Raw genomic sequence first — 9,225 nt, forward strand, 5'->3', positions numbered from 1 at the left:
AGCAGTAAGAATGGAATACCATTGCCTGCAAAGTGTTAAAAACATGACTTGCTTAAAGAATAATAGAGAAACATGTGGTGACTCTGAACAAGAACAGAAATGTAGGAAATCACAAAGGAATTGTATGATGAATAGGAAGAGAAGATGGGTTGGGTTCTTGATGAGATTGAGATATGACAAATGGACATCCAAAGTGTTCCACAGGTACCTTACAATGTTGGGAGAAGGTGAGGTAGACTTCCAGCCCTCTGGGTAAACCCTCTGTTCTAAACTTTTGGGAAATATATAGTAAGAGTCTCACATGGGTTGGGGAGGCATGGATGGATTGAGATCTGTATCACTAGAAGAAATTTTCAAATTGACAAGACCACCAATTCATTTGAATTTCTGAGCATGACATAGTTAGATGGAGGAAGTATAGAGCTCATCCACCAGTATCTCTCTGTCTGTCTGTCTCTGCCTCTCTCCATACACACACATACACCTTGAAGAGGCAGTACAAAGGAATAAGAAGTTACAATTTGAATTAAATAGAAGGAGAATTGGTTGGATCTTCATTGGGAAATTGTGATGCACCCTTAAGTACTCTAAAACTTTTGCTTTGATTTTGATTTTTAGTTATTTTTATTTTTTCCATGGTTACATGATTCATGTTGTCTCCTTCCCCTTTTCCCTCTCTTCTCCCAGAGTTGACAAGCAATTCCACTGGCTTATATACGTATTATAACACAAAACCCATTTCTATATTATTCATTTTTGTAATTTCTCTAAAACTTTTCCCAGAAATAGCACAATTTATTCAAAACCAATATTCTACCCAGGTTACATGGTAGCAAATCATAGAACACTATGATCTCTGAAGAATTAAAAATAAATATCAATGAGGGGACAATGGAGAGGCACATGGGTATGTATATATATACATATATGTATATATGTGCATTTGTGTGTACAGGTTGCAACATGTAGGACATAAAAAAGTACAAAGAAATAATGGAATAAAAGATGTCATAAAGACGTATGATAGAAAGAAGGACATGTGCTGGTCATGTGGCAAGTCAAGGAATAGCTGGCACCTTGTGTGCTCCACTGGAATTCTTAGGATATGAGGAGAAAGTGAAGAAGGTCTTTAGCACAATAGAAACACTCCCCCAAAGGCAAACTTGGGAGAACATAGCCAAGAATTCCAACGGACAAGCAGGCATAGATAGTTTGCCTTTTGTATCATTGGAAGGAACATCTACAATGATGTTTTTATAGATGCGTTTGAGTGAATATTGAATAAGGTGATTGACTCTATGCTACAACAGGTGCATTAAACACAGTTGTTTTAAAGAACTTGCTTTACTACAAAGAACAAGAAGAACTACCCATCATGCTCTTTGGAAACATATTGGAATCCTCAATTTAATTAGATTTTAGAAACAAAGAAAATTATTGTTTTATATTCTATCCAACAACTAGAAACTTGAGAGCACAGTGGTTTAAGGGAAAAAAATTCTGAAATTGTAGTCAGGAGTCACCCAAGTTGTATTCCTGACAGAAGATTCAAGTCCTGGCTTTTTGTCTCTGATTTTTACTAACTAAGGAAAGTCGTTTAACCACACTGAGTCTCAATTTCTGGATCTTTAGAAAGGGATTACTAATAAATGATAATATTTATTATATTAACAATTATTAAAATAGTATTAAATACCAACCTTATATGGTTGCTACAGGATCAAATAATGTAAAAGAACTTTATAACTCATAAAGTTTTATAGAAATATTAGTTATTATTATTATTTGAATCTTTGGGCAGAGATCAGCCCCGTTAAGCCTGGGAGTGCACAATTTTCTCAACCTGTTCCTGTCAAATACTGCAGATTAAATAAACTGGCACCTTCTCCATGCACTTTATTAAATTGTAGTAACTTTAACCTAATTCAGCTTTTAGGTCCCTGTTGACATCAGCTCTGTCAATGTCTGTTGGTCCATTTTTAAGTTGAATAAACAATAAAGTTGGTTACTCTTTTACAAAAAAGGCCTCCTTTTGGCTTCTTTAGTGGTTTGCTAATGACAATATGTTGAGTGGAATAATTTAAGTATAGTTGTTGTATGAGATAGATAGGCACAGGCTCTAAGAGAGCCCTTCCTCTCACCGGTGTATTCAATGCCAAGATCTTGACAAGAAACAGAAAATGTAGAAAGGTCCCTTTCTCCTCCTTCCTCCAAGGCAAAGAATGTAACAATACAACCTGCCAGTATCAGGAAAATACTGACAAAAAGTAAATTCTTCTATCTTTACACCATTTCTGTCTAGCCAACCTTCCCACAATCAATTTTATAAAGCGCTGGTGAAAGACATTTTCAATTTGACCCCCGGAGGGTACACACACTTATCTATATATAGCTTCTGCCTCTCCCCACCCCACCACCAGGCAGAAAGACACATGGCACCTGCTGTCCAGCCAGAAGTTATTTTAAGCTCTTCTAAAAAGAGGTCTGGTATTTAGTTAACACTTCATCCTTGAAAACTTTGGAAGGAGAACATTATTTTTAAAAATTAATTTTCAAATGGGAAGAATTAACCAGTTAAAATCTGTATAGTAAGAATATGATTAAGTAACACATCTGTGTGCTTTAAAGAGGTCCTCTTTGGTTGAAATCAGACCCAAATTTACTCAAATTCTACAAATAATAAATATAAAGTTTGTGTACACAGGGTTGGCTGGGGTTTGGGCCGATGGAACTTGTACATGAATTCACCCTGTACTTTTCAGGGGTAAAGAATGCTCTAATTCCATATAGTTAATTTATTGTAAGCCCTTTGGATTTTCACATTATATTTGCCATTAAATAAGAACATCGAGTGGCTGAACAGTCAGAGTTTTGCCCAGTTCCTAAAAGTAACCCCACAATGGCAGGAAGAAACCTAGTTTAGGGAAATTTGGAGGTTCATTTTTTTATTGTTCCTTTCTTAACAGTTATTGATCTCATTCATTGAGAAGTAAGTAGTTTTACAAACCTTCATCTTGTATAAACTCTATTATCTCCACTTTTTTTTTCTTTTCTTTTCTTTCTTCAGGGTAAAATTTTCTACTATTAATTTTGGCTGAAGATCATTGGACACCCACTCCCCCACCCTGCACCTCCCTGAGGAGCATATTATTAAATACAAATAAGACAAAGGAAAGGACTTTAGCAATTCACTGTCAGTCCCCCCTTGGAGCTGTTTGGGCAGTGCACACATCCCGTTCACCCCCCTTCCGCCCCCCAACCTCACAACTTCTCAGGTCGCTTTTGAAAAACTGTTTGTTGGACTTACCAGTGGGTGAGGAACCAAATCAAAGAGAGGAAGAGAGCAAGAGGAAGAGGGTGGTTAAAAAACAAAACAAAACAAAACAAAACAAAACAAAACAAAACAAAAAACCCCCAATGAACCAACAACAGGTCAAGGCAGGAGCCAGAGCAGGACACTCACCCCTGTTACTGCTGGAGAGAGAGATGGAAAAAGAGAGAGACACATGGAAACACACACATGCACATGCAATGAGAGATGAGGAGGGGGGCGGACCGACGGACTGAAGTCTGGATGACATAACAAGGGATAGGTGCTATGCAAAACTGAAGCGTTAATAAAATTTAATTTATTTTAAATTTACCTCCTGGGGGGCAGCTCAGAAATAATCAGCAGCTTCTGGGTTTCACAGTTTCTCTCACTTTATATTTTTCTAAGAAAACTGGAGAGACCCCCAGAGACCCTATAAGACTAGAAATCCTGACATCTAGAGTGGCTCCACTACCCCCAACCCCCCCAGCCCAAGAGTCCGTTAGTTTTTCATCCCGGAGGGCTTTTCATTTGGGCTTTCAAAGTTTCTCAGTTCTTGATGATGTGTTTTATGATTCCTCTTCCCTTTCCTTCTTATGCTAGCTTAGTTAATTAAGTCTTATTTTGTTCCTGGGTATGTGGTATCCGGTTGCTTACAGAGTAAATGGGTGGGGAGGGAAGGGGGACCCATATATTGGCTTGAAAAATGTAAGAATTGAAATGAATTTTTTTTTAAAAAGCATTTTTTACAGCTTTAAAACAAAACAACAACAAATAGGGAATAAGTAAAGTTTCTGGACCTGATGCATCATTTGATCTATTGTATTGTTTCCTACCTGGTGGGTTAATTTCCTCTTTCCCTTATTATTAGTAGTAATATGCCCTCAGAGAAAATATCTACAGTCCTGGTGGTTGAAGCTATTGCTAATGCTTGGACAGCCTGGTAAGGTGTCACAGAGTTCCAGCTTCACCACTTTGCTTTGTGATTCTGTAATAACATGTAAGGAAGATGCCAATTTCTAGGGGGGTCATTGTTACAACACAGTACTGACTGACCCAGAAATCCTATAGTGTCCTAAGCACGGAAACATTTTTATTAGACTTGGAATAGACTTTCTATTGTGAGACTTTTAGGGATCGCTTACATAATTGATAATTAGTCATTGCAGCGTGTAGAAGGGAGCATCGTATGGAAAAATTGCTGTTCTTTTGGAACTGAAATTGCAGTTGAGCTCAAACCCATAATTAGTTCTGACTTTGGACAGCTTTTAGAAGTCTGTTTCAATGTAAGTTTGAAATGTAAAATGAGGTCAATAATACTTAACCTAACTGGGTTGTTATAAGCGAGGGGCTTTCGATATCTTAAAAGTGCTGTGCAAATCTGAATAATTGTTATTTTTCTAAGTTATGTTGTCTGCAAAAAAGTACATGCATTTATTTAGATGACCTCTGGTGTTAAAATGTTTAATAATTGCTGATGTAGCTAGTCTTAGACTGCATACCTCTCCAATCCATTCTCTAATACACAGTTGCACAATTGATATTCCAGAAGTGCAGGGTCTGATCATATCAGTCCCTTGCTCAAAAAATTTCAGATACTGGGGGGCAGCTGGGTGGCTCAGTGGATTGAGAGCCAGGCCCAGAGAGGGGAGGTTCTGGGTTCTAATTTGACTCCAGATACTTCCTACCTGTGTGACCCTGGGAAAATCCCTTTGCTTGTCCTTTAATTCTTTTCTGCCTGGAACCAATGCACAGTATTGATTCTAAGATGGAAAGTAAGTGTTTAAAAAAGAAAAAAAAAGAATTTTCAGTAGCTCCCTATGTCTCTAGGATAAAATACAAACCCTTCTCTTTGGCATTTAAAGTCCTCAGACTGATTTCAATCTCTTTCATTACTAACTTCCTATCACTTTGCATTGACTCTGTATCCAGTCAAACTGACACTACTTCTTGTACGTGAAAGTCTATCTTCCATTTCTGTGTCTTTTCCTGAAATGTGCTCCTTTCTCACTTCCATCTCATAATCTCTTTGTTGCTATTCAGTTGTTTCTGACTCTTTGTGGCCCTTTTTGGGCTTGGTTATTTTTTTGATGGGGGTGTTGCTATTTTCTTCCCTAGCTCATTTTTCAAATAAAGAATGGAGGCAATGATCTGGGACAATCCTGAGAGACTTATGATGGGGAATGTTCTCCACCTCAAAAGAACCATTGGAGTTGTCTTTCACATCACTGTATTTATGGTTTTATTTTGCGATTTTGGTTATGTATGAGTGTGCTCTTACAATAAAGACCAATATGGACGTGTGCTTTGCATGACAATAAAAAATGCTCAGAGTCACATTGCTAGTAAGTGCCTGAGACCAGATTTGAACTTATAAACATGAATCTTCCTGATTCCTAGCTCAGTGCTCTATCTACTACTGCACCACCTAGTTACCTTGGGATTTGAGAATGTGGGGGAGAAGACTACCACAATATATTAGGGCTAAATTTGGAGCCTTATCTGGGATAAATATCAGGTCTTCTCAATTTGTAGAAACCCACTGGAGGGATCCTTCATAAAGAACTTGAGTTATTGGATGCCCTAGTCTGGGATCTACTAGAAGAATATTGTCCATTTTTTTCCTCTGTTGTTTTAGGCTGTAATTATATGATCAGTTTTTCTGATTTAAAAAATAGTCCTGTTCCTTTCTGGGGATGACTTTTTTATAATTGGATATGTAAGTACTAATACTTGCTGTATTCCTGAATCTTTTGCAGATATTGATATTATGACCCTGAAATGGCACCCAACTGATAAATGTTCATATTCTTCAAATGCTTTTAAACTGATAAGGTTTACCTCAAAATAAAGTTTACCCATTAGCCTAGAAATTTTGAGTAATCAACCCTAAATGTTTAACCATTTTTTGGGAGCCCCTCATTTCTTACAGGGCTTTTCTGAATTTGTTTTCTTTTGAAGTTAACTTGATTGGCTTGTGGGGAATGTAACCAAGAAGATCTTGGTGTGTCTTATGGGGAAAAAACGCACCGGAGATTTTTTTTATGGACTTCCAGTCTGAATGGAATTCCACTTTGAATTTCAGGGATCCCTGGAGAAAAAAATTTAGTGCTCTGTGTTGTTGCAGGATCCAGAAGAATTTGATGGCATTAAACCCATTTTGTGAGTGTAGATTCATAGAATAGGGAGTAGGGAAGCATAGTAAGAAAGAAAAAACCAAATCTAGCCTCAGACACTTCCTAGCTGTATATCCCTGGGCAAGTCACTTAACCCTCATTGCCTAGTCCTTACTACTCGTCTGCCTGGGAACCAATGTACAGTATTGATTTTAAGATGGAAGGTAAGGATTTAAAAAAAAAAAAAAAAGAAGGAAAAGGCAAAGTATCACAACCCCTCTCCTAGCTGTAGCCAAGAAACCAAATTATTTTGGTTTCTCATGTGAACTTGAAAGGGTATCTCTCAATTGACCTAAGATCCTCAATCACTTTAGGATGATCTGAGACTCTCTGTAAGGACTATGTTTCCTTTTGAGATAGGAAACTAATTTTCTGAGAGAAAAGGGTGGCTGGTGAGCAAGCAAAGTGTACTCAGCTGATGTGTCTTTCGTGCAAAAAGCCTGGTTAGGTAGAAAGGCATGATCATCTGTAATGAAAGGATTTTGCTTTACCATTTGAAGACCACCCAGACATTTTAAACCCTTACCTTCTATCTTGGAGTCAATACTGTGTATTGACTCCGAGGCAGAAGAGTGGTAAGGGCTAGGCAATGGGGGTCAAGTGACTTGCCCAGGGTCACACAGGAAGTGTCTGAGGTCAAATTTGAACCTGGGATCTCCCATCTCTAGGTCTGACTCCACTGAGCCTCTCAGCTGCCCCCCAAGCCATTTTTAATGGGTTCTGATTTCCTTACCCCGTGGGGAAATTTAATTGGCTGTGAGTTGGAAATGGGGTGTATTCAAAAGGCACTTTTGAATAATAGATTCACTCACTACAGTGAGGTTTCATCCTCATTCCTCTGTGGGTGTGAACCAGTGAAGAGTCAAGAACAGCTGAAAGTTATCCGCGGAGAGCTGGAAGTCTCAGACCTTTATCTTCTTTATCTTAGATCTCCTGGCCCTGCTGTTGCTTTTTTCTTTGTGGTTAATCACTTCTACTTTAGGTGAAGGAGTCCTGGAAACAGCTCTGACACTGTTAGCTTCCAAAGGTCAGAATGATGAGTCCTCCGAGGTCTGGCAGCTAGAGTCCACGCCTGAGCAGCAGCAAGATCCCCAAGGAACAACCTTTGGGACTCAGGCTTGCACTACCCAGTTCAGCAGTAGTAGAGACAAGGATTCATTCAGTAGCTAGTCTCCAATTAGAAGTGAACTTGGAGGATGGAAACAAAATTTTTATGGGAAACTTTAAGTCTGAGATCATTATCTCCTTAGACTGGGGTGGCATATGGGAGAGTGTAGACCTAGTTTGGAGGGAGTGGTTTATATAATTCTGATCTTACATATCTTCTCCTTAAATATCTCTTTGAAAAAACTAATTGGCATTAGTTGGCTAAATGAAAACGAGGTGCTAATCATTGGTGATTGATACTGGGATATACCCCAGAATGGCATCTCAAGATGAGAGCATTAGAGACAGAATTTAGAACCCAGAGGGGGAGATATAGTCAGGAGGCTTGCTCTGGAAACCTGATTCATCAGTGAAGATGGACTTCTAGAGTTCATAATGCCACATAAGTTTTTGAGATAATACCTCAAAGGACTGTCTAACTATTGGAATACTCCAGTAATGGAATACGGTACCTTTCAATGGATAAATGAGAAAGCATTTATTAAGTGCTCACTCTGTGACTCACTGTGCTAAGCTCTAAGGATACAAACCCCAAAGATTGTGCCTGCCTTCAAGGAACATTCATTCTAATAAGGGCAATCACAAGACATATAGGGGAATGAATGACCAGGGAAAGGAACTTTGGTCAGAAATATTATGGGAATAGACAGTAAGGATATAGGAGGGTAAACTGAAATATCCCTATCATAAACAATAGCAGAGTTGATTTAATTATGGCTCCAAAACTTGAAATAGTCCCTTTATATCTTCCTGATCTAGTGGTTCAGATGAGACTATTGCCAATAAGAATAGCAATGTTCAGGGGCATAAATTCTACCAATGAAAGCATTATGGTAAAACTTGGCAAAGTACTAAGATCCCCATCTCTGAAATTCTTTAAGCAATGGTTGGTTTTGTGTTAGATATATTATAGAAAACATTTTTTATTTATTTTGAAAGGAATATTGAACTTGACCTGTGAGGTCTCTTCCAACTTAAGGATTCTATGATTCTATTTCTTCTTTGGCCAAATCTATGTGAAGGATTTATAGCTTACCTTAATTAACACCAAGCAGTTAATGGTGTTAAAGTATGAAAAGCTAGACAGAAAAGGGGAATGAATGGGATTCCTAATAAACAGATTTGGAAACTGTGCTGTCTTGGAATTTAGTTTATAGAATCATAGCCAAGTTTTTGTGCTATTACAATTTTATTGGAATTCTCCACATTGAGGGGGGGAAGGAGGGGCATAATTAGAACAGGGTAAGCTTGAGTAAACACCATCTTCATGTTCAGCAAAGATTGTAGCTTCATGTTATTTCTGTGGACAGAATAGGGTTGAAATAAAATTGATGAGAGTATGATTGATTTTCCATTATTATGAAAGGTCTTCCCTGAATAACTGTTACAGTGTCTAGGAGAGATACAGGAAAACTTTGTAATATTTGTGGGGTTTTCACTTGAGTTTGTCCATAGATGGAAAATGGTTGTTTTCATCTACTACTGTCCCTGGTTTCTCCAGTACTGTGGCAGCTGACATCCCCTGCTACGAAAATTCATTGTACAGTTTGGAAGCTAACAACTGTTTTTACA

General features: G+C 38.1%; 1 protein-coding gene across 1 annotated transcript in view; it reads right to left on the minus strand.

The window, feature by feature from the left end:
* TXLNB (taxilin beta) overlaps positions 1-3,450 on the minus strand; it is a 72,633-nt gene extending 69,183 nt beyond the window's left edge. The window contains exon 1 of the mRNA XM_044677139.1: positions 3,308-3,450. The gene's annotated coding sequence lies outside the window, so the exon portion shown is untranslated. The remainder of the gene's footprint in view (positions 1-3,307) is intronic.
* Positions 3,451-9,225: the final 5,775 nt, after the last annotated feature.

The sequence above is a fragment of the Gracilinanus agilis genome, chromosome 4, assembly GCF_016433145.1.
Source record: "Gracilinanus agilis isolate LMUSP501 chromosome 4, AgileGrace, whole genome shotgun sequence".
Taxonomy (NCBI): domain Eukaryota; kingdom Metazoa; phylum Chordata; class Mammalia; order Didelphimorphia; family Didelphidae; genus Gracilinanus; species Gracilinanus agilis.